The following is a 26,758-nucleotide window of genomic DNA, read 5'->3' as shown; positions in this document are numbered from 1 at the left end:
AGAAAATATCAAACCACACCTGGAAGATGGATGCGAGAAAAAAGCTCTGGGCAAAGAGGAACAATGCAAGGAGCCAGAACCCAAGATAGACAATCATGAACCCCGACTAGGGCCAAGGCCACGCTCGCACAACAAAGTCCTCAATCCACCAGGGGGGAAATCCAGCATTGCATTCTATTAGGGTCATCGTGTCACTGTCACTAATGGAGAAACTTGTCTGTGGTGGCGAGGTCAGTTTATACACTATTGCTTGTGAATAGCTTCTTAGGCAGATGGATAAGGGTTATGTTAGAGCGTGTAGGAAGGATAACCTGGTGATTTGGGGAGGAAGGCCTGGGGAGGGAATGAGTGCCTTGTGGAAGATGTAAGTATTGGCCTGCATGGGTGGGTGGCAGAGCCGGACATTAGCGTAACTTTGTGAAAAATCAATGCTGCTTAGTGGTGAGTTCCTCAGACTGTTAGGTTCTTAGCTAGCTTATGCCTCAGGATGCTCTTGTGGAATCAAGCTTGTCCATACAGTCAACATGTCAAACATTGTGAATGGGAAGGGGCCTGGAAGTCACACCTGAAGATTCTGAAGTATGGCAGGTAGGCTGGGCTTTCCCCTAGGCAATTGGATGCAGCTTCACAGTGTGAGCTGACTTGCAATCATGTGAATATAAATATATTCCACTGGAACAAGTAGTGCTGCCAAGGTTGAGTGTCTTCAGTCATTGCTTCTTTTTTCTCCTTTCTTGCTTGCAGCACTTGATTGCTAATACAAGGACAAAATATGCTGAAAGTTTCTTTTATACTCACAAACCATCATATGTTTGTAAAGATTGTGGTCTTCCCCTCCCCAAGTATTCAGGTCTTTTGGATGCCTTTAGTAATTTGCTGTTACTGTGATTAGCTCTTCACATGTGGCAGTCCAACATGCTGTTTTCATGTAGGTACTTCTAGTTAAGTGCTTGTATGTTTTCTGGTAAAGATGTGGATGCAAACAATAGCTTTTTGGTACTCTTTGAACAGAGGCAACTTGGAAGTTCACAGTTACCGTGGAGAATATGCTGAGGTGTCAGCCAGGTCACTCTGACTCAGCTTGTGTAGAAAGGGCTTAGCTTCTGTGAAGGTTTTCACTTGGCTCCCTGCGGATACCAGGACTGATCTCCTGTCTCCACCACAGTGAATTTCCTGTTGGTACTGCCTGTGCTGAGTCTGTTAGTGAATTCTCCTGTCTGTCATCAGCCTTACCTTTGCCTTTGACTGTCTCAGATTTTTGTTAAGGTTGGGAGAACTATGTGAGTCCTCCACAGTCTAGAGCTGTCGATGATTTTGCTGTAGATTACCTTAGCTGGAAAAGCAAAGCCAGCACAAACAGAAGGTTTGTATTACTAAAATCTATTGTAAATCATGTTTGCAAGATGTGCATGTTTTGCACAGATGGTTTTGTGGGAGGGTTTGTTCTCTGAATGGATTTTATGATCATATCCACAACTTTCATATGTGAATGTTAACTCTAGGTGCTTACTGTTAAATATATTGAATACCGACCTTTTAAATTGGATGTATCAAAACAGGAGTTGTTCAGGTACACCAAAGAACAAGTGGCCTTATTGTGTATATCCACTGCTGTTGCAGCCCATGTTCCCTGGGAACTGCTCCCAGTGAGATGGGATGCTAGGCCAGGTGCTAAACCTCTCTGTGATTGTAATGCTTCCTAGGCCAGTTCCCTTGTGTCAGTAGTGGTGGGTGACTGCTTTAAGACTTCCTTGCCTTTTCAAATAGTGAAACATATGGAGCAGTGCTAGGATAGAAACAGCTGTGGAAAGTAGGGATTTAAATGCCTTTGTACCTTTCAGATTGGTTTGGAGCTGCCTGTTAATTTCCCCTCGAGAAAACAAGGCAGTAGTTGAAACTGCAACCCTGGAATGAACTTACATATGTTACTTCCAAACATGTATTTCTTAGCAGTTCTTCCTGAGTCTGTGTTCTCCATCCTCTGGCTGAGTCTCAGACACATTAACCATTTCAGTTCCTTGTTCCAGTACTTGACAGGAAGCTGTCATGTAGAAAAGTCAACCAGAGGCTGCTTCCTACATTGCAGGCTCTGGTGTAGCAGATGCTATCTGCAATAAGAAGCATTTGGCATCTTTTAGTATCTGATGTGGAGTGGCTTCAGAGCCTGTCTTTTAAAGAGTAACTTCTAACTAGGCCTTAAATTAGTTAAACTATGTTAGTTTTCTTACATTTCTTTCTTTGAAATCTAAACAATGTTTTCAGCTCTTCAAGTAAGATTGATCTGCGCATTTCTCTGGGACAGAAGGGGATTGGAAATCAAATGACAGAACGTGCAGTTACCAATAAACCTCTATATTTTGTTACTTCATTGTGTGCTGTGGATGCCTGCTTTTATAAATTGGTCAGTACTGTATTTCACCATAGATACACTGGTAAATGTTATGGTCTGAAATGGGAAAAAATGTGCATACATTTTCAGGCCTTCTGTACATGAGACTGTGCTCAGGAGCTGTGACATCCTGCCCAAGGCTGCCTGTGGTACCTCTTACCCCTGGGGAGGGGTAGGAGGGGTAGTTAAGCAGGAGCTTAATTTAATGCCTTTTCGTGGGCAACATTCCATGATGTTCTGTACCACACTGGGATTCTGTTATGTTCTTCAATATTGTAAATAGAATTAAATATTCAAGTATTTTAAATATTTAAGGCTATTTGTAGAAAAACATAGAAATTCCCCTTGAGCGGGGGATATTCTTTATGTGGAGAAGTCATAACCTCAACGTGTTTCTAGTGAGTGCATAAAGCACTCTTCGTGTGCCAGACTACCTTGGCTGACAGAGGAAGGAACTGCAGCTAATGACACTGCAATTCTTGATGAGCTGGACACAGTGGCCTCTCAGCCAGGATGTTGTATGTCTGCAACATTCATCCCTGAACTTCCAGGCTGTGATGCTCTCAGTGCCTCTTGGCCAACCCTCACTTATAACAGTGACTTCTATGTTTGGCCACTTACAGTTCAGAACTTTCCTCTGAAGCATGCACAGTTTGGGTGGAATCTGCATAGTGTGGGAATGTGGTAATGTCCTTGATAGATAGCACATTAGCAATGAAGGACTGTCTTTCCTTTGAGCTGTAGCCAACAGTAGACTGCAGTATAGCTTCACTTTGCAACTCTGTGTTACCTCATTGCTTTCCCCAAAACTGCTGGTTTGTAGCTAAACAGTTAAGATAGAATGTTATCTGAATTGCTGTTTCCGTCTGGGAAGGAAAATGATTGTGTCCATAGTGAGCTTAGCCTAGGAAGTGGTTAAAGGAGAACTTTTATATGCTTTCACAAGTTGTGTGGTTCTAGGCATATCTGCTGCTTAGTCCCTAAACATGTCACCGTCTCTGTCCCCGTACAAGACCTCACGGCTCTAGTGAACAGCCCAGCTGCAGTGTGTCATCCCTCCTGATCTGCATGTGTGCCAGTTAACCCAGATTATGTATGTGTTTTCCTGTGAAGACTGCTGGCTACTGTGCAAAACCTTTTAAGCAAGCACTGTCTGATACTGTCCATCTGTTGCATCACTGCATCACACCCTGCATTGCACTCTCAGTGAGGAAGATTAATGTCCTCTCTGTTGGTGTTTTAAGCAGCATTACTGTGAGTTTTTTTAATTATTTACACAGGCTAATCAGACTTGGAATATCCAAGTAATTTCACGAGTATATGCCGCACCCTTTTGACTAAAATTTTGGTCCCAACCCGGAAGTGCAGCTTATACTCCGGAACGTCCAATATATGGACAAAGTTCTGAAATTTCCTAACCCAGCAGTGCGAGCTGTGGGCGGAGCTGAGCTCGTGAATTGAGCACCTGCCAGTAAAACCCATGATCACACAATTGTTACAAATTGGTTACTCTGTTGCACAGCTGGGGGGAAAGCCCGGCAGCGCAGCTGGGGGAAAGCCACGGCTCCTGCCTTTGGCTTCTCCATGACTCCTCCTCTGCTGTTGCTTGAGCGTGTGCTATGTGCCACTTAAGCCAAAACCACAGACGTCTCTGTGTCCAGGTGTATCAGAAGCACAAGGGCCTGTTGAAGTAATGGGAACTTAACATTATGCCAGATTCTTCATGAAGTTCATAAAGATGATGGCTTTTTCTCCACTGTTTCCTCCCATAGATTATGTAAATATGTGCTCTATTGTATCAGTGTTTAACCTTCTGGCTGCTGGAGCATGCACCTGAGCATGAAAGGCAACAGAAGTCCAACTGAGTGTGAACTACATGAACTAATGTCCGCTTTCAGGCTTCAGTTTGTATTTTACAAGTCTCAATCCACAGTGTCTTTGGCAAGAGGAATGTTCTGCGAGAGGATATGTGCAGCTTAAATGTTAAAGCCTAAGTTGTCTAAGGCTGGGGACAGTGTGAGAGGTGGGGGTTTCAGTTACCTATAATTGTGATAGGTGCAACACTACAAAAGTTAAACAAAAAAGCCCAGATTGTTTCCTTCCATTTCTTGCAGCATATTGACTTCTGTGAATGCCACCCTTCCATTTTCATTACAAGCTCAACCAAAGTATGATAGCCATGCAATTGCCTTTTTGAAAGTTCTGGTATCCCAGCTGCAGGTGTCCAGCAAAAATGGGGAAGACAGGCCAAAGTGAAGGTGGCTTGCTGGTCAGGGGGTCATTACTGAAAAAAGCTGAGTAAGAGTAAGTAATCAATGTGCCCAGTGGAGATGAGCAGGTACTGTTCCAAGAAGGGTCATCATCTCCTTCATTACTGTTATGTCATCTTCAAGCCTTATCCCTCTGAAAGACAGGAGCAGCCTGTCCAATAGAACTCTGCCTGTGAGAGGCTCCAGTAGAGTCTTCCCACCCTGAAAATGGTCTTTGTGCAAGAGTCCCAAAGGTCACCAGAATGTCCCCGCATCTTCAGATTCTGTGACAGGGCTTTTATAAGCAAGTGCAAGGATCTTTGTTTGATGGTTTCTATGAAACCCTCTCGAGCCAACAGAAGTTCTCCATATAGGCAGTGAACACAGGAGAGGGACAGGAATGCTTCCCAGTGCTACCCAGCAGAACAGGCAGTGAGGCTTTGGTGCTACACCAATGAGAACCTTGTTAACCACCAGATTTTAAGGAAAGCATGTCACAACTCTTCTTCAACACAGAAGAGTGAAGTTTCTTTTCTAGTAATTTTGAGGTAGATTGTGGGATGTCAAACAGGAATGGCTGGCTTTTGAGTGAGTTTCTTCCATGAAGGAGCAAGTACAGGACTTTGAGTGGTTATCCCAGTGCTTGTTACAGCACCAACCCCCTTTGAGTTTAGCTGCTGCATCACATGACATAAACTAAGAAAGCTGATGGCTTCAGCAAACCAGTCTGAAGTCAGTGCTTTTAAGCCAGAGTGTTAACACACAAATCAGTTCTGAATAGGTATTTTCTTCTGTTCGCAAGTCTCCAACATTAGTTTACAGCCCTGCTGCATGTGGTTTTTCATAATTACAGCTGGAAATTCATAATGGGATTTTTCCTCGGAAAAATCAGAGGAATTCAGCAGGATTTCAGCACTGAAGAGTAGTGCAGCAAGTGGAGGCCTAAGGATATTTTGAAGCCACAGTCTAGCAGGAGTCTGATTTGCCAGCTGTGTTAAAATACTGATGAGGCCTTACATGGAGCACTGTGTGCAGTTTTGGCCTCCCTAGTAAAAGACAGGTGTGATTTAGGGAATGCAGTGATGGGCCACAAATGTCATAAAGGGACTGGAGCATCTATCACAGGAGGAGGAGTTGAGAGGGCTGGGGCTACTCAAGAAGGCTCTTAGAGATCTGACCAGTTGCTCGTGTATCTGCTGGGAGGGTGCAAGGATGAGCAGACCAGACTCTGCTCTGGACAGGAGGTAATGGGCACAAGGGAAACCACGCATTAATGCATGGACACACTCCTGTAAGGGGTGGTCAGACACTGGGACAGGTGGCCCAAAGAGGCTGCAGAGTCTCCATCTCTTTGTTCTGTGCTCTGCCTTCTGCTCCATGTTGATTCTTCCGGGTTATTTGTTGCCAAGCAAAGACTTGAGGCTTGCAGAGCCAGCGACTTCAGCCTCTGGCTGTGAAACCTGCTCAGCAGGACACCAAGCCAAGCAGTAATTTGCTATCCAGACCTAGGAGTGTAGCCACAACACACCCAGCTACAGTTGAGAACTCACAGCTGCCAAGGATCCCCAGCCAGATGGTAGAGACCAGCAGAGGCACAGACATGAATGCTGGGAGAGTGAAGACTGGCAGAATCAGCATGGCACAGATAACAGCAAGGACACCTCTCAGTCCAATGTACTTATTACGTAAGTCAGGTTAAGGTGCATCTTGCAGTTTGCAAGGATATAAAAGACTTCTTGTTCAGCCACAACAGAAGAAATTATGTTTGAGGGGGCTGTAGCCGCAGAAAATCAGGAACAAGTTATCAATGAGTGCTTCATGTTTTGGGTACTCACAATTAATATGCCAGCTGCTGTGGAGAGAATGAGGGAGCTGTCAGACACTGCCCCAAGAAAGTAAGTGGCTGCCTGCTGATTTTAACCAGAATATTTATCCTGGATAAATTTGCTAAAAATAAAATGTAGCCAAGAAAATAAAATAATTCATATTCCTGGTCTGGTTATTTTGGTAGAAAGTAAGTTTGAGCACAAGCATATGGGCCAAAAAGGTTTGAATGAGAGGACTTGTGAATAAGCTTGATTCCGTCTGGTTTGTAGTGCCAAGCGTTTAGTGATTTACTTTTTTTTAAATTAGTGCACACCACAGAGGAGTTGGTATTTTCAGACACTTTTGAGACACTTCTGCAAGTGCAGAGTGAAACTCCAGGTTAAAGCATGTGTTTCCTATATCAGCACAGCTCACACTAGCAATATGCCATTGCCTGTCTAAACCACATGGATGAAGTTTTGACATCCTCTTTTAAGAGGCTAAAAACCTTATCAGTTCAAGGGGGTGAATGCTCAGAGGCAGGATCATAGTTTAAAAATAATCCAGCAGCAAAGATCAGCATTTATGTTGAACATCTGCATTTGAGAAATACTAGGAATTGCCCCAGGAAATTCCTTGAAGGAGTCCTGGTTACAGAAAACAAAAACAAACAAAAAAACAACAAAAAACAACAACAAAAAACCCCACACCACTATCAAAAGCAGACTTTCAGCTTTATTAGGACGTGCAGAAATTTCATTAAACTTCCTCAAGTTCTTTATAGAATTTATAGTCATTCAGCTTAACGGCTTTCACAGTAAATTTGATTTGGCTATCTGTATGGCTACTTCCCATCAGTTGTCATGCTGATGACATTTCTTCTCTCCTGATTTCACAGTGGCCTCTTTCAAATCACTAATGAAATACTACCAAAATAATTTTATTATTTTACTGCAGGCCTTACCTAATATAAAAGTTCATCCTCTTTTTGTGACAGAAACTGCTGCATGATCCACAAAGGGGAACAAAGCAACAAACCAAGTCCGTGGCAGAGCCCCAAGACAGAAGCAGGAGTCTCAATTTAGATGGCCAGGTTGCTGCTTTCTTTTAAGCAAAGGCAGGCATTAAAAAGGAAGTCTGCAGCTTTCACCAGATACAAAGGCTTCCTCTTGTACAAACCCAGGCTGAGCAAGCCCAGTTATATTCCAGACACAGCAGAATGCAGCAGCTGCAGGGCAGAGCTGCCCCAGGCTTGGTGAAGTTGATACCCCATCCAGCTCAGGAGACACCCACTTTGCTGGTCTATCACAGAGGTGAAATGTCTCTGGGCTATTTTTAAAATTGAGTATTTCTTCTCCCAAATCTTTCTGATCTTCCTTTGTCAGTGTTTGAAGCTTTAAATATTGGATGGATCATTTTCCTTTAAGGTAATTTTGCAGTCTTTCAGAAGCTTCTCTCATCTTTGAAGGGAAAGAAAGGTTGAAGAACCCTCAAACCTTTAGGTGTTAAAGTCATGTTTCTCCACATTTCACGAGTGGAAGGAACAAGCCTATTACCCCTGTATTTCCCAGTCAGCCCAAAATCGAGGTCTGCAAGGCTCTGTTGGCTCATGTCAGTCAATGGGTCACAGCTACAGAACAGTACCTAGTGTTTGCCACAAAGGGGAAGACTCGGTTGTAGAAGAACATAATGGGGAGGACCCGGAGCCAGTAGGGAAGAGGAAGGTGCTGAATGTCCTGAATCTGCTGCAAAGACAAGATGTGCCTTTACTCCCCAGGAAAATAGCCTAGCTTCACACCAGCGTCACTTTCTGCAAGGCACTGAAGAGCACAAGAGATTTAAGAAATAAAAGGAAAATGAAAGCTAGCTCATGCACCTCTAAGTGAAATTTGAGATGTCCTGTCCCTAAAACAGTCCTTCTTTAACACTCTTGGCAAATACCTGTCTTTGAAACCAAGATATGGATAAAGGCAGGAAATCCCTCCCTGTGACGGAAAGTGAAAATCCCTCCAATTTATTATAATTTGGAAATTAAGGGGGCTCTCAGGCAAAGATATGGATTTAGGAATAACAGTTCTTTACTAATATATCTACAAGACAAACAAAACCAACATCAGCTATGAAAATCAGTGACAAAACAGAACAAATAACTCGGTTCCAGTCCCTTTTTTTCAGCTGCAGACACTCTTCCTCCGCTCGGTTCCAGTGGAGAGCGGGGCAGGGCCCACGCAGCTGTGGAGGTAGCAGGCAGGAGCAGGGAGGCAGAGGCAGCAGTGGCAGTGCTGTGTCCCAGGTAGGAGAGCTCACCGTTTGGGTCGTGGTGCTCAGTGGTGTTCTCAGAGGTGGGAGGCTAGAGAGGAGCAGATTTGGCAGGGCAATGTCCGACTGCAGAGGATCTCCTCCCCCGGCGTTTGGACGGCGTGTGCTGGAAAACGAGCAGCCCCCCCCAGATCCCTTCAAACCCCGCCGGCCGGTGAGCGAGAGGGGGAGACAGCCCCCGCCCATCCCTTTGTCTTGAGCAATCAAAAGCTGGGGGTGCTGCCCGGCAGACTTCCTTAGCATGATAATGGGAAAAATTCTCCAAAGAGGAGGTAAAAGCAAAAGAAAAAGCCCCAACCTCCAACAATCCAGTAGAGAAAACAAAAGAACTTTCTTACTTTTGGAAAGGTTCTGGCTGTAAGAGACTGTTTTAAGCAGGCTCTGTTAAGAATCCACTGCACATCTTAAGTGAAACATAGTGGAAAGGTACAGTATGAGCAGGAATCACAACACAACACAACACAGAAACCAGTTAAGAGCGCTGTCATGAGAAGGAAGGCATCTAATAAATCAAAGTGACGTAAAAACTGCAGATCAGAGTTGTTTGTAGCACTTGTTCCTAGACAGAATGCAAGGAGGAATTGAAGATAAGGGCTGGCGAGTGATAGTTCAGTACTGCCCAGATTAGCTATTTCATATCCTGGACCCTGTGAGCCAGAAGGCAGTTCAGAGGGAGGCAACCAACTAGTTTTGTGCACAAAATGCTCCTCTGAGCCACCTACAGTCAGAAAGTAACTGCCTCAGAAAGCTACTGCCATTCTGAGTGCTGCCTGAGCTCTCTGGAAGGCCCTAGGCAGGGAACTCTTGGCTAAAGGTTCACAGATGCGGTCTCCTCAGCGCTGCTCTGCAGGGTTGAAGCGAGGGATGCAAATGCCCTCTTCTGGCCAGGACTGGCTCTTGCTGCAGCCTTCCCTATGCTCCAGTGGCAATGCTCCTGCATCTGGGATTTCCAGGATAGAGATGGAAAAGTACCACTTTTTTGATTCTTGCTGGATAACACCATCCAAGCCCAGCTGCCCACTTTATCAAGTACACGGACTGTGAGGCTCAAACAAACAAACCTCAGCACACAGTTTCTCCCTGGGAAAAACAAGAGGTGAAAATCCTCAGAGTGGAGAGCACTGAATAACAAAACCCACTGCATGTAAAATGCTGAATTCTTCATGACTCCTAAGCCTAGATTCTCTTAAAACAGAGTAGGACCCTTCATCTTGCACCACTCTGTCACAATCTGTGAGCTCCCACTGAGCTCTCATGGCTGCATGACTTCCTGAGGCCAGTGAGGCTAAAGCCACCTGAGTGTCTCAGGCAGAACTCAGCTGCCTGTGGCTAGAATGTTCCTGACCTGCAGCAGAACTGTGCAATTAACCCAAGGTAAAAGCAAGGCAGACACTGGGAAACTTCCCAGGTCCCCAGAGCAGGGGAAGCTTATCACAGTTGTACAGGAAGCCAGCTGTACCTCTTCATTGGTGTGACCTGCTGCAGTTACCACAGCAGTCTGGCCTGTGAGCACAGGCAGCTCCAGAGTAGTGAGTCTGGTTATGCTGCCTATGCCAAAGCAAGTTTGGCAGTGATCTACTGCCAACATCCTTCTCGGGAGTTCTGTACCCATTTTGTTTTCCAAAGAGCCAAAACAACTTCTGAGATGAATGAACACTTTGTCTGATGTATTGCCCCTTCATGGGCTGCAGAAGTCACCCTGCTGTGCTTGCAAATGCTGCCTGAGCACAAAACTAAATGTTAGACAGGATGTGACAGCCCATGCCCACCACAGCTTTCTCTGAGAGCTGGAATCAGAGAGCACAAATCTGTTTCAACTTCTGCGTAACACTTTTCTGTAATCACTGTCTTTGTACACAAAGAAGGTCCTGAACCAAGTCTCTCTAACATCACCATTCCAGCAGTCATATGCCATTTAACCCTTTCCTTCCACTTGAAAAAAGAAGAGAGAAGCTCAAATCTTCTAAAATCTTGTAAAGATATAGGCCCTAGAACAGATTCACACTATGAAATGTGCAGTTCAGGTTCTGCTTCTCACAGTAATTTAAACGTGGTTTCAATTAGCCATATGCAAGGCATCTTCTACTAGGACCAGTACAGACTGTGCTGCAGAATCAGCAGGTTCTGCTGCCCAAAGTACAGAATAACAAACACATTCCTGTTTCTTTCACTCTGAAGTTTTTATTCCATGGGAGTACTCCTAAATTAAGTACTGACTATCAGTAACTGCAGATGTTAAAAATATGTCAAGAAAACAAAACTGTCAGGCTAACACTAGAAAGTTAGAACAGATTTTCTGGCATCAGTTCAGAAAACACTACTCATTGCACACATAAAGCAGCAGGAAAAACTGGAAAATCATGTGCCACTTCCTGCTTACTTCATTACCTCTTTCAGGTTCTTTTAATCATTGGACAAAACAGGCCAACCTGGGTCTAGAAAAGACCAAAGAAATTCACCTCCCCAGAGTGTCCACTGCATTCCAAACTTTGTCTCGAACTGCTGAGTGAAAAAGAAATTGGGGACACTCCGAAGAAGGAAGAAAGACAGAGTCAATCCAAGTGCCAGTGCCAGCCCCTTCCCCTTGAACCAGAAGGCTGTGATAACGATTCTGCACAACTTACAGAAGAGAAAAATCCTCTCTTGTACAGACAGGCATGACCAAGAGCATGGCACAGAAGCAGCAGCTCTCTGAAGCTGGAGAGCTCAGGCTAGGAGATGCTCTATGCATGCAAAGAGGAGGCATGTGCCAGAGGAGGTATGTGCTAGCCTCACAGTCCAGTTAAACATGTATGAAATCATGCAGAGATATGGGAGGTGAACTTATCCCTCCTATAAGGTGAGCAAAAATAACTTCAAAGGCAGAGAAATCACATGTCAGTCCTCACCATTCAGAGAAGGACAAACTTGTCCTTAAACATTTCAGCACGTATTAAATCAAGGAGCAGCAGTCTGCCAACAACACACAAGTGCCTGGGGAAGAGCAGGTGAAGCTGACTGGTAGGACAAGGGTCTAGAAGGCAAAAATGTATCGTGACCCCTTGGTGAAATGTAAATCTGAAAATATGAAAATATATAAATGTGAATTCCTTACTAGTAAGTTGTCGCATTTTGGCTATGCAAGCAGCTAAAAGAATATAGCAACAAGTTCCTTTCATGCAATGGAGAATAAAAAGCCCTTTATTTAAAGAAACACCACACTTATATACAACAATTCGTGGAGCGAGCCAGGCACAACCTGATTGGTGCGAGGAAGGTAACACCTCTTGGAAACATGCTTTTATAAAAGCAACATGTCTCTCATGTATCCAGCAGGTGTTTAATCCTTGTTATAATTTCTTGTCCTTGAGCAGCCTGAGAACAAGGCTGCTTTCTTGGCTCCCAGCAGTATTCTAATGACAGTAAGTGACCCATTCCCAGAACCAAAGAGCAGTCTGCTGATTAACATCATTGGGAGGAGGTATGGTGAGCCCTTCTTGAACAGCAAGCCTAAGGCAAAGATGGATGATCCCAGCACAGTGAGAAAAAACAAAACCACCAAATACAAAGAAACAAAAAATACACAAACCTCAATAGATATACTGAAGTCAGGGCAAAGGCATTCTGTGTCAAAAAGCTAAAGAACAACCTCAGAACACACCATAAACCTTATCACTTTACTCTCCATTTTCAATTTTGTGAAGACTGGTCTCTTTATAAAATGATTTGGTAATCATCAAAAGAATTGTTATAAATGTCTCACCACAATCCGGTATGTTAATCAATTTGGCAATTTATTAATTCATTGATAAGGAACAGGCAAGCAGTGCTGGGGATGCGGGGAGTCTGTGCTCCATCAACATGTCCACCTCACCTTTGGTCACTGCCCCTTTTATAGGCAGTCTTTGGTGGGGTTGTGTCATGCTTACGGTACTGGGGTACAAGTCCGAGCATGCCCAAACATGTTGGCTAGCACTCAAACAGCAGTGGCCACACCAAGTCTGGACAAGGTTCAAACATGTTGTCAGGTTACACTCCTAGCAAGCAGGTAACAGCAGTAACAAGTCTGTCCATGTTCACACAAGCCTGCGTTTTCCTTATACATAAAAAGTGGATACAATTCATTATTATAGTCGCAAAATAATAAAAAAATACATAAAAACGAAAAGCCAAGAATTCACAGCAAAGTGATTTAAACAAATATAATGAAGTAATTATATTTTCTTGTGTCTCATATCCATGCTTTACTTTGAGTTTAGTATTCTTGTTCATATTGATCCCATGGCGCATTTCCATAATGACACAAATCACTATGCAACATCTCACAATAATAATGATATTATCGTGGTGGGAGGTTAGAGAGGCAGAGTAAGTGGCAGGGGACTCTCAAGAGGACTCTAAACTGTTTAAGTCTCTGACTCTGCCCTGAGCTCCATTACAGGCTATGACCTAGAGGAGATGAACTATCTCCTCTGTGCCTCTCTCTCACAAAACATCTACCACTGTGATACAGAGTGAGAAGGACTAATCCGATTTTTTATTTATGCTTCAATGTGTGTTACACATGAAGTGGAAGATTCCTATAAGGGCTGTACATGTGCTGGCAGCCCTGCCCTGGGGAGGCTTCGCCTGGCAGGAGTCAGGGCAGACGAAGCTTCCATGATCGGGCTCTGAGCCACATACCCCTCCTCTGCACTTGCCAGTGGAACAAATGCCCGGATGCCTGGGAAGCATGCCCGGGAAATCGAGCTATGGGAGGAGCTTTAGCAGAAAAAAGCAGTTAACTGTGCCACAACGAAAACCAGTATTCTTTGGGTTTCTTGGAGGGGGCGGGGGCTCACCTATAGGGTTGGCTTGGCCCCCTCCCCCACTCACTTTTTCATCCAGGTGGTCCTGCTTCCTTGTCCGCATCTGCTTTTTGCCCTGCTTCACCATTTCAGGGAACCAGTTCATCACCACGGCGACTTTGTGCTCTGGTGCCTCCCAAATGGAACAGGGCTGCCTGCACCGGGTTTCCCGGGGGCAGCCACGGCCACCGCCGCTCTCACCCAGCCGCGACCACAGCCGCCGCAATCCCAACCCGTGGCGGCCAGCCTGGAGCTGCTGCTTGCACCTAGCCATTCACAAGAGCTGCTCAAGACTCGCTGCGGCTCGCAGTTGATGCCGGAGGCATGCTGCCGCTGGCACTTTGAAAGCCGCGACAAGTAGGCACTAGAGCCACGCAGCTCGCTGTGGCTCACAACACACGCACTCTGTTTGCCACGCTGATGCTGACAGAGAGCTGTAACGCTGTCCCTGTCTCCGTCACGTCTGTGTCAGAGAAAAGTGTGTTTTCTGCCATGCTGTGTCAATTCAGGTTAAGTCAGTGGTCAAAGGATGAATGTCTCAGTTGCTCAGCTGACTATTACACACCCACACACAAAGCTGTCCCTACCCTCCATGCCTCTGGTGTTTCTACAATGGGACCTTTAATCATCCCTTTGAATGATTTGAATGCATTGAAAAGGCAGCCTGACATTCCACTATAGTACAAGAATAAATTCATTGAATCCCAGAACTTAGAGCAATTTCCCAGTTTATCAATCAGGAATGCAGCCAGAATAACCACCAGTGCATTTCTAGGAGAAAACCAGAACAGAAATCTGCATTTCACTGCCTGGAAGCAACTACCAAAACACCTACTCCCAAAGCTAGAGCAAAGTGACTCATGTCCAAGCATAGATCACATACAGCAGGTTGTACTGAGTCATTGTACTGGAGTCATTCCCAAGCCTTCCACACACTTCAGTATGCCATTACATCTGGTGCTGTTATGGTGAGTTCCATTGGGGCAGGTCAAGTTCTGTACGACTCACAAAGCCTTTGTGAGGTGCGGATACTGACAAAAAACTCAAAAAAATGAAGTTCTTCCCTACTAGATTTCTATTTCTCCTGCTCAATTCCCACTTCCATGACCAGTCAGCCATTAGGGAATTTGTCTTCTCCCAGAAAGCCAGCCCTTGTCAAATGGGAAATGACTGGCCACTGGCACAGCACAGCTTCCCTTTCCCTTCCTGTGGCAGTAGCAGCAGGAGCTCAGCACTTTTATGCACATTGTAGTCCAAAAGCAAAGCCAGGAGACTACACCATGAGCTTTATCTGATCCCTTAGTTTCATAGCTATTGTTCACCTTGATCTGACTCTTCACAGTATAAAGTCTTAAACAACATGTAAATGTGAAACTTAGTCCATATTAATTCATAGTTCCAAAGCATTTGCTGAAGAGTAGGAAACTGGTAGACCTGGCATGGTTTAATAACTTTGGTTTTGCTACTGCTGTGGTTTGACACTGGACAAATGCCAGGCACCCATGAAAGTTGCTCACTCACTCTCCCATGCCCCAGCTGGGCAGAGGAGAGAAAAAATTAATGAAGGCTTCATGAGTTTAGATAAGGACTGGGAAAAAACACTGTAAAGGCAAAACAGGCTGAACTTAGAAGTACAAATTGAATTTATTACTAACAAAATCAGGTGGGGATAAGGAGAAGTAAAATAAGCCCTTAAAAACACCTTTTTCCCTCCAATCCTTCCATCCTTCCCATCAGCAGTACAGGGAGACAGGGCATGGGGGGGTTTGGTCAGTTCATCACTTGAGGTTTTCTTCCACTGCTCAGGGAGAGGAGTCCATCCTCTGTGAGAACATGGGGTTCCTGCCCAGGAGACAGTAAGATGGAGATTCTGAACACAATCCATGGAAACCATCCTTGAAGAAACCCTTTGAAGAGGAGGATCCATGATGGCTTGTAAATCCTGCAGTATGTTTGTTGGAAGTTGGTTTACTCAAGATTTGTCTCAGGTTCTACCTTGTAAGGTTATCTATGAGTTTAGTATTGTCTCCTGGCTACTAGGTCTCTTATGTTCTTTCAAATTCCGCTTGTCTTAATTATTAATTTGAATGTATAGATGCTCAGTTGTCATAGAAAAAGCTGACTTGTACTGGGCATTTGAATTGGCCATATATGGAAAAAGCACTCTGATGGGACAGACAGCCCACCAGGGGAAAGATCTAGAACCAGACAGTGGTTGGCCCGATGGGTTTCTGCCTGGTTGCAGAGGTTAATTGACTGCAGGGAGCTGGACCGCCTGAACTTTGGACCAATCAGGAGTGCTTGCTGAGAAACATTAAAGAGGTTATAAAACAGCAGTTCAGAACAATGAAGAGGCTTTTGGTCAAAAAAATCATGGGGTACTAGTGTCTCTGTTTCTGGGGCCCAGGCTGACACGACACTCAGTCATTCTGACTTTGATTTCAACTATTACCTGGTTCCTTCACTTGTGTATCCATAAATGTATCATCATAACATTTTGCTTTGACTGTAAATTTATTGCAAAACAGTAGCACTTTTGTTATTTTCTTGAGCAATTGGAAGTCCTGGCTTTTGTCCTCTCATAAAAACCTATGCAGATAATTGTAACTTTAATGTAAGTTTTACAGAAAGCTCACTGAAAGTGGTATCAAGGTTGTCCTCCTGCCCTTGACCTTCTTGTGCCTGTTTTTTTCTGATTTGGTAGATTCAATTTTCTATCTGAAAACAGGCAATCTCTCCTGGTATATGCTTACTCTTGTTTATCTGGATTTTCTATCACCAAGCTCTCAGTCTCAGGGACTCCTCAAGTGTTCTGAACAATCCTTTAACATTTTAACTTATTGAAACATATATCATTATGTCATTATGTCATTTAAGCATATGTCATTTGCATTCTGTTCCCAAGTGATTGCTTTATGTGAGAGAAAACAGCGAGATTTGGTTTGTGACATGTATTAAATCTTTTTGAAAAGAAAAATTATCTTCAGTCATGAATAGGTTAAAGTACAGTTGTGGTAAAGATAACATTTTCAGGCAGGAGAGGGATTTTATTTTATCAGGTGTTTTACTTAATTTTGCAATAAAATGTGTGTTTCCTCTGAGGAGGCAGCAAGAGGATTGCTATGTAGTCATTTAACGTACTTTGCCATCTCCTAATGGCTTTGCGTTATTCTCACTGATCAGCCCATGTCTCCTCTCAGGTTCACTGAGTCCCCAGGGGATATTCTGCTGCCAGACCTCTCTTCACTACTGCTGCTGTCAGAGGCTTGTCAGTGCTATGTGCTGCTGACATTGGGGCTGGAAGGGAGGAAAATCCCAAAGCATGGAATGAATAGCAGGAAGGAGAAGTGTTCACAGTGGCAGGAAACCCCATGCTGGTGTGTGTTCACGCACTTCAGTGTCTGAGGGATGGGCTGTTCTTTTCGTACTGTAATATTCTCCTGCCATGAGAGCTCTCTTTCTTATAATTAATAAATCCCCTTCCCTGGCATTGCTGCTCTGTTTTCCGCAGCTCATCCCAGCTAGCTTAGAGACCATCCCTCCATGAGTTCAGCAAAGACATAAACTCACTATGGATTTATTAATAGCACCGTGTTAAGCAGACCTGTTTGTTAATTATATTGTTTGTTCCTGTCAGAGAGGAAGAATTTCTCTTTTTGCGGAGCCTCTAATAAAGGCTACTTTGGGCTTGTCGTGCACCCTCTATTGCCATACCTGAGCAGCTGTATGCCACCTGAAATTTGCTCTGAATATCTCTTTTAGATGCAGCTGAGGTTTCTGGTGTCTGTGCTAGAGTCTGATCTCCTTCATACTTTGTGTCTGAGGGTGGTTTTCTATTCTCTGACCGTCTGCTCTAGGCCCAGAAATGGTTACAGTAGTTTCACGAATACAAGCCGCACGGAGTATAAGCCGCACTTCCGGTGCCTCGACAATGTTGCTGTCTTTGTCAATAGATAAGCCGCACCCCGAATATTAGCCGCACTTTCGTTCGTAGCGAGAATCCGTGCGCAGCTTTCACAAATTGGCCAATTAGTAACAGGATCGCGGCATAGCGGGGTTTACTGGCTCGGGGCGGGGCCAGGAAGGCTCGGCCCACTCATGGTTGCCGACGGGGCCGGCTGGGTGGTGCTGCAGCCGCTGCCGGGCTCACTGGCCCCCCCTCTCCCGTCAGCAACGCCTCGCTGCCGCGTTTGCTCGTCCTGCCAGCAGGCCTGCTGCCGCCGCCGCTGGCAGGCACGCCGGCCACCCCGCTGCTGCATTTACTCGCCCTGCCGGCGGGCCAGCCGCCGCTGTCGCTGGCAGGCATGCCGGCCGCCCCGCTGCTGCGTTTACTCGCCCTGCCGGCAGGCCGGCCGCCGCCGCCGCTGGCAGGCACGCCGGCCGCCCCGCTGCTGCGTTTACTCACCCTGCCAGCAGGCCAGCCGCTGCCGCCGCTGCCAGGCACACCGGCTGCCCCACGCCATGTTAGCTCACCCGGCCGGCAGGGCTGCCGCCGCTGCCAGGCTCTGCCGGTGGGGCGGCCGCCGCCAGGCTCGCCGGCCGCCCCCTCCCGTCTGCACCGCCGCCGCGTTTGCTCGCCCTGGCCGGCACTGCAGGCCCCCGCACCGCCGGGCTCCCCCACGCTGCTGGCCCTGATTCTGCTGGGTTTCCCCTGCTGCCAGGCAGCCCCACCCGCCGGGCTTCCTGCTTCTGCCATGCTCCCCTGCACTGCTAGCCCCAGTTCTCCCGGGCTTCCCCGCCCTGCTGGCCCGGGCTCTGCCGCCCCCCCTGCCCCGCCCTGCTGGCCCAGGCTCTGCCGCCCGCCCCCCACACTGCTGGCCCCGCCTCTGCCAGGCTTTCCCACCTCAGCCGGGGCCGGCCGGGCTCCAGCTTGGCTTGGGGCTGCCGCGGGCTCTCACTTCCATGTTGGCAGCTTTTAGAATATTGTTCATGTATTAGCCGCCCTCGAATATTAGCCGCACTTCTGGGTTTCCACCAAACTTTTGGTCAAATTGGTGCAGCTTGTATTCGTGAAATTACTGTACTATAGCTTTATACTGAGTCCAGTGGTGGGGGGAACCTTGGGGCTCTTGCACAGGGGTGCCGAGCAGAATGGGCTCTCTTTGTTGCTTAGCTAGCTTATTTTGTTTTTTAGGGGTTTTTTGTTTGTTTGGGGTTTTTTTTGGTTGTTTGATTGGTTGGTTGGTTGGTTGTTGTTTTGGTTTTTTTTTCCAGTGTGGGCGTGGGGTAAAGGTCTGACAATTCAATATCTAGCATTTATAGCATTTATTCATTTTTTTCCCCTGTGCTGTGTGGGCACTTGATTTGTGTTGTGTTATAAATACAGTAATTTCACGATTACAAGCCACACCGTTTTCACTAAAATTTTGCTCCCACTTTGGAAATGCGGCTTACACTCAGGGGCGGCTAATATGTGAATAATTTTCTGACATTTCCAACCCCGGAAGTGCCAGCCAGGGTGCCAAGCCGAGCACCTACCAGTAAAACCTGGCTTTATGCAATTGTTACAAATTGGTTACTCTGTTTCGCAGTGGGTGGAGCTGGGCTCCATGCCAGCAGTGGGGCGCGGGGGAAGGCGGGGGACTCCCTCCTTCAGGCAGCGCAGCCCGGGGGAGAAGCGGGGACTCCGTGCTGCTGGCCCCATGGCCTGGGGGGATGTGGGGGCTCCCTCCTGCTGGCCCCGCAGCTGGAGGGGGAGAGGCGGGGGCTCCGTGCTGCCATCCCCGTGGCCTGGGGGGAAGGCGGGGGGCTCCCGTCCTCGCCTGCCGCCACTGCCGCAGGAGCAGGCAGACTCCCGTCCCCGCCTGCCACGGGAGTGGGGGGGGCTCCTTCACCTCCTGCCGTCACAGTGCAGCACCAGACCGAGGCGAGCGAGCCTGGTGGAGGCGGCAACAGCAACCGGCCCTGAGCGGCCCTGCTGAGCGGCAGCGCTGAGCTGGGCCACCTGGCCCCATTGGCAGCCCCGAGCGGGTCGAGCCCTCATGGCCCAAGCCGAGCCAGTAAGCGCCGCGATTCTGCGATTCTGTTACTATTTGGCAACTTTGTTGCATGCGGGTTCTCATTGCGAACGACAGAGCGGCTTATAATTGGGTGTGGTTTGTGTATGAACAAAGAACAAAATGTTGCCGTCACCCAGAGATGCGGCTTATAGTCAGTGCAGCTTGTAATCGTGAAATTACCGTACATATTGTTGTATTGGCTTTTCGCAAATATTAAGGTGGATACCATATGTGTGGTGTTGAAATGGTTTTTAAGATATAGTTTTCTGTAAGAGTAGTATAAGCTGATAAAGTGTCTTTGTAGTAAGTGAACTGCCTGTTTGGTTGGGTAACACCCAGTGAAGACACTTGCTACTGATACACCAACTACCAGCACCAACCGAAATTGAAGACCACAGCCCAAATTAAGACTGATAAGAAAAATGAATTAAAACCACAGCCAAGAAACATGCATGCTCTAAAAAGGCGGACTCAAGGAATGACCATGCAAAACAGCTCCTGGAACATGGCAAATAATTTATAGAAAAGTTTGAATAAGCCTGATAAGTCTATGAATATGAAACGGGCTGATGAATTTAAGGGGTGTCTCCGAAACCACTGGTGTGCTCTTGGCTGAATGCCAAGCACCCGGCTGTATAACCTTTTGCTTTATTGTCTCTTATTGTCTTTTATTAAACTTTTCAAATTTTACCAAGAAAGTGAACCTCATTTTTCACAGTTTGTCAATAAACAGTTCTTTTTTTCTACTTTCATCCAATAACATTAATTTCTTATCATCAGGAAGGGATAGCTGAAACCCTTTTCTTCAGAAGAAACATTAATTCCAGAGCATTTTCTCTTAAACTTGTCTCTAAATGAAAACGCATTGCTTTATGCAAAGCAATGGAAATAAATTGGGAAGATGGGGAAGTTGCTGTAAATCTTTGAGGCACTAAGGTATGTACAGCTGCACCTTCTGCCTGAAGAAATTGTCCTCAGTGTGAGAAACAGGGTTCACTCTTTGAAATTTTTAAAAGTTTAATAAGGGATAAAAGGGACAGTACACATCGCTGAGGTGCTTAGAAAACTGCCAGAAGTACTGCAGTTAGCACAGAACAATTTTCTTATATATTTTTTCCATTACATTGATTAAATGCATATATATGAGGATTATACATATTTCAACATTCCTGTAAGTTTTGGGAATTCAGAGAATTCTTTTGCTTGGCTCGACCTTTGAATCATCTTCATGACATCTTGTAGATGATTTTTTTTTGGGGTTTTGTTCAGTTGTTTGACACATGCTGATAACCTGGAGGGCCAGTAGTAAATTCCTTTTATTTTTTTGTTGGTGGTTTTTTGTTCTTTTTATTCTTGACAATGTTATCTTATCATTCAGATAAGACACTCTACAAGTACATTGAACCAACATAGTTACCTTACACTATTACCTCAGCTGTTCTTACCATTGACAGTTATACCAATAAAAGCATTTAACATCACAAAGTCTTTAATGTTTTTTAAAAGCCAAAGCTATAATATATATCTATCACACTATTTTATATCTATATCTATATCTATATCTATATCTATATCTATATCTATATCTATATCTATATCTATATCTATATCTATATCTATATCTATATCTATCTATCTATATAGATATATATCTATATAACTATATATCTATATATCTATATATCTATATATCTATATATCTATCTCTATATATATCTATATATAGATATATATCTATATATCTATATATATCTATATATATCTATATATCTATATATCTATATATCTATATCTATATCTATATCTATATCTATATCTATCTATATATCTATATATCTATATCTATATCTATATCTATATATCTATATCTATATCTATATCTATATCTATATCTATATCTATAAATGGACTGCCCAGGATGACATTTGTGAACACAGGGGGATCCGATGCAATAGAGGTTGGATCAGTGTGTGTATTCACTCAATGCCAATCCCGGGTTTGGTGTTGTCTTTTTGATTGTGGCTATTGAGGACCATATTTTAGGTCACAAAAATAAAAAATTGCTTATGAAATCTTTTTGATTCGGCTTGATTAGTTTATTATCTATAACAATCTTGGTGACTCCAATGTGATCCTGTTTTGGGGGTCCGGGAAGGTCCCCCCCCTTCTGCTCAGGAGGCATCCTGCTGATTTCAGTGGCCAGATGGAATTGGGGAATTCCTCAGAACCAATCAAGATCCTGGACTGAAAGCCAGAGCCTCAATCAAAAAGGGGATAAGACAGGCCCAGAGCTCTCGGATAACTGCGGCCAATTTTTTCACTCATAAAACTCGACGTGCACAGAAAATCCACACAGGAAAAGGAACTGTAAGTATCGCATGGTTGAGTGACTGAGTGTGTGTGTGAGATGTGATCTGACCATGGAGTGAGTGCAGACTCCAAGATTGCATTTCCATCATCCTGTGAGGGACATGGTCAGTCACGGGGGAAGCGACTGTAATGTGGCAAAACTCTTTCTCATGTGTCAAGCCTAAAACTAAGGATGTTTTGCGGGTCGGTCACGTGAGGACCAAAAAGGAGGGTATGTTCCCCGGAGAGTGGGAGCTGGTAAACCTTTTGGATCCAGGACTAGGAAAAGTCCAGGAAAAGAAAAAGAGAGCTCAAGACCTTTCAAAAACCCCACGGAGTGGTTCTCTGTGCGAGGTGAGTAGATTGGTAAAATTCAAACAAAGAATTTAAAACTCGAGTATGGTACTGCTCAGACCTGGAGGATCCCGGCGTAAAAACATGGTAAGGAAATGTACAGGGATAGTGTGTGGTAGCCTTTTGGAAGAATGGGACAGAGGAAAAGTAAAATTCAGGGAAAAGCCATGGAGAAACTGGTAAAAGCACACAGGGACAAGTTACCTGAGATCCCAAGAGACAGCCCATTGGGATGGATGTTAGAACATTGGGAGGAGAGTCCTAACAGGAGGAAAAAATCTCAGGAGAAACTACAGTAATTTCACGAATACAAGCCGCAGCAATTTGACAAAAATTTTGGTGGAAACCCGGAAGTGCGGCTAATAGTCGGGTGCGGCTAATATGTTAATAATTTTCTGACATTTACAACCCCAGACGTGCCAGCCAGAGTGCCGAGCCAAGCACCTGCCAGTAAAAGCCGGCATTTCGCAATTGTTACAGTGTTACCGTGTTGCCCTGGCTCCCTGCAGGTAGCATGGGGGGCGGGGAGAGAGGCGGGAGAGCTCTCTTCTTCCCTCCTCTGCCACAGCCCAGGGGAGGAGGGGGGGCGGGGGGCGCCACCATTGCCGCGGCCCGGGGAGCCAACGGGGGGGGGGCACCGCCATTGCCGCGTCTCGGGGAGCCGACGGGAGCCCTGCGCAGCCATTGCCGCGGCCCGGGGAGGGGGGGGGAAGTGCGTGCCGCCATTGCCGCGGCCCGGGGGGGGGCGGGAAGTGCGCGCCGCCATTGCCGCGGCCCGGGGAGGAGGTGGGGTGCTTTGTCCACGCCCGCCGCCGGCGCCACGGGCGCGGGAAAGCTCCGTCCCCGCCCACCGCCGCTGCCGTAGGAGCGGGGGAAGCTCCGTCCCTGCCTGCCACCACGGGGCAGCGCCGACCCGGGGTGACCGAGCCCAGTGGCAGCGGCAGCTGGCCCCGAGCGGCAGCGCCGGGCTGGGCCACCTGGCCCCGTCAGCGACCCCTAGCGGGCCGAGCCTGCACAGCCTTAGCTCAGCCAGTAAACCCCGCCCTCCCGCGGTTCTGTTACTAATTGCACGCGGGTCCTCGCTGCGAACGACAGAGCGGCTTATATTTGGGTGCGGCTTATCTATGGACAAAAACCGAAATGTTTGCCAACACCCAGAGATGCGGTTTATACTCAGTGCGGCTTGTATTCATGAATTTACTGTAATTCATTACTGCATAGAAGTTTGGGGAGATAAGGAAATAAGGGAACATGTAGTTTGGCCCATTTTTGGTACATTCGAAATATGGGTTTGTCTAGCCCTGCTTAGCCACGTGAATGGTAAGTATCCACAAATAAAAGAGGAAAGAGACTATGCCAAATTATGGAAGTACACCAGTACCGGGTTATATCCTATCAAAACTTGCAGGGGTGCACCTCTGGGTGAGGCATGGAAACCATGAGATAGTCTCCCACTCCCGTACCTAACTCCGTACCACAACCCGTTCCTGCTCCGGCCCCCTTTCCTGCACCCTCAGGTCTTCCGTATCAATCCATGACAGCCCAGGCACCCCTGTTGTTTGTGTAGCCCCCAGAAGTCCTGCTCACCCAAGGGCAGGTCCCTTGAATACCCCAACCTCACCCCCTCCACTGCTAATAGGATACAAACAAACAACCCCTGCTGCAGGAGGAATTGAGTCCCTCCCCAGCTAGCAGAACACAGCATAAAACAAGGAAAGTGAACAATGGCAATAGTGAGGAGGAAGAAGATAAGCACAAACTCCTCCTGCTAAGAGAAGTACCCACTGCCCTGGGAGTTATTGGGTTCACGAACATATCGATTAATACCGGAGTTGTAAAAGCTTTTAAGAAAGAAATGGGTGATCTAATGGGTGACCCAATAGGGGTGGCAAATAAACTGGACTAATTTCTGCGAACTAGCATATATACATATGACAACATTAATGCTACACTGAGGTCACTGTTTAATATCAAGGAAAGGGAAATGATAAGGCAAGCCACGATTTGGGATTAGAAGCGTAGAAACTCCCAGGGAGTGCGAGGTGACCAGAGATGGCCCAGTCAGAGACAGTCGTGGGATTCATAGACAGAAGAAGGCAAGTTGAGAAGGAGAGAGATGAGTGGCATGGTGATACAAGGTGTGTGGGAAGCAGTACCGAAAGGGCAAAATATGAGTAAGGCACTCGGGAAATGTCAGAAGAAGGAAGAGATGCCAACTGAGTGGTTGGAGCGGTTGAGGAAAAGTCTACGAATGTAGTCAAGAACAGACCCTGACTCCTCCATTGGGGAGGTCCTTTTGAAAACACAGTTTGTTGCAAAATCATGGGAAGATATACAAAGGAAGCTTGAAAAAATAGAAGGGTGGCAAGAGAAAGGGTTGCAGGAATTACTTAGAGAGGTGCAGCGGGTCTACATGAGGAGAGAAGAAGAACAGCAGAAAGCACAGGCAAGGGTGTTAGTAGCAGCTGTGAGGGAAGCACAAAAGCAGGAGCGGGCCCAAGACAACGCGAAGCCTACACTGAACCACCAAGCTCAGAAGAAACAAAGTCTCTTCCCGAAGAAGCAGACGGACAGACACAGTGAAGCACCAGAATGCCTCTACTGTAAGAATAGAGGCCACATCAAGAAAGAATGAGAGAAGAGAATGAAGAATGAGAAAATCTTCCAGGAGGATTAGAGGTGTCAGAGGCTTTTCCATTTATGGTCCAGACCATCCCGAGAGCCCCTGGTAAAATTAAGGATAGGACCCCAAAAATTAATTTTAATATTTTTAGTGGATTCAGGAGCAGAACGAAGTACTGTCCAATGGTTGCCCCAGGATGTACTAGAAACAAAGAGACTATGATGGTTATTGGGGCAAAAGGGGAAGCTTTCAGGATGCCAGTGATTAAAGATGTTGAAATAGAATCAGAGACTGGGTTTTGTTTAGGAAGTATGCTATTAGTTGAGGAAGCTGACTATAATCTGCTAAGGAGAGATTTAATGGTAGCATTAGAAGTAAGTTTAATTGTAGAGAGCTCCCGGTTCATGGTACATCTATATAAATTAACAATAGAGGATGAAAAAATAATTGATCCCAAAGTCTAGCACACTATGGGGGAAGCCAGGAAATTAAAAATGAAGCCAATTCATATTAAAATTGACAAGCCAGAGGATCCTATTTGAGTTAAACAGTACCCCATTCCCATGGAAGGAAGGAGAGGATTAAAACCTGTCATAGAGGACCTTTTGAATAAAGGAACTTTGGAACCTTGCATGTCCAGGCATAACACTCCTATCCTAGCAGTCCGAAAGACTGATGGTAGTTACAGGTTGTGTGGTGAGCTAGAAAGTTCCCTCAGAAGACGTCGTTATGCACGAGGAGTTAGACCCCGCCCTCTCCATGGCATTAGCCAATCACAGCTGTATCGAAGTTACTTAAGCCCGTGTTTGCCGAGCAATAAATGCATTTCACCGTCGACTGCATCAGTGTAGCGAGTGATTTGTCCGGCGACTGGGATTGTAAGCGTGTATGTGTGTGTGTTCGCCGTGGCCCGCTCTAGCCAGGTCGCCACTTGCCTTCGTTTCCCCCCAACGAAGGCAGCATAGTGGTGCCGAAACCCGGGATCGCCCCCAGGTGTTCGGGCGAGGGAATAGCCCCCGATACACGCGGCTGAGGGCGATCCGGGTGACGGGAGTCGCGCTGGAGGAGGTGGGCGGTCGAGGCAGCTGGATCTGACCCCGACGGTGAGGACGCTCACGTACCGCCAAGAAATGGATGTGCTTGGCAAGGTAGTTTCCACAATTGCTTAGGCAATGTGGCATCCAATGCAAATCAAGGCATTTTGATTACGTAATCATGCAGTTGTTAAAATCGAGGGTGATAGACCGTACCACAGACACCCTGCATTCAGGGTGCTGGAGGGAGTGTACTAACGCCTGCGCTAACAACGTGATTGTCTCCAGCTCTGGTAAACGTTTGGAGAGCTGGGGAGGAGCTGTGAGGACTCTGGAGGGAGCGTGGTTAAAACAGGAAACTTGGAGAGTGGCCCGGGACCATTTAAAAATCACACCGAAAGTGGAGGTGGCCGCCACTCAGTCTGCATCTGGTGATCGTGCGGGGTTGAAAACTGACAACCGCTCGCGGCCCCAGTCCCTTATCTCAACCCCCAATCCAGCTACTAATCGGTCGCCAGACTGCAAGAAAATGTGTGAGCCTCAGGGCATCTTTAAAGAGGCGAGCCCTGAAGAAGTTTTAAAAAACAAAAAAACAAAAAAACAAAAAAACAAAAAAAAAACAAAAAAAACCCACGCTGCTCTACGCGTCACAAGATGGCGCCGAGCCTGAGGGCGAGGGGCGGAGCCAAGAGCTTTCTCGCGCCTCACACACGGGCAGTGACGAACATGAGGGGCCGTGGCGGGGCCGTGGGTGGAGGCTGCGGAAGCGCTGCTGCGGGAGCTGCGGAGGGAAGAGGCGCCGTCCCGCAT

General features: G+C 46.3%; 1 pseudogene; it reads right to left on the bottom strand.

The window, feature by feature from the left end:
• LOC117003715 lies at positions 1-26,758 on the bottom strand (annotated as a pseudogene).

Source organism: Catharus ustulatus, chromosome 16 (assembly GCF_009819885.2).
Source record: "Catharus ustulatus isolate bCatUst1 chromosome 16, bCatUst1.pri.v2, whole genome shotgun sequence".
NCBI classification, from domain to species: Eukaryota; Metazoa; Chordata; class Aves; order Passeriformes; family Turdidae; genus Catharus; species Catharus ustulatus.
Note: the sequence above shows the minus strand (reverse complement) of the source record. Positions and strands in the feature narration are given on the sequence as shown.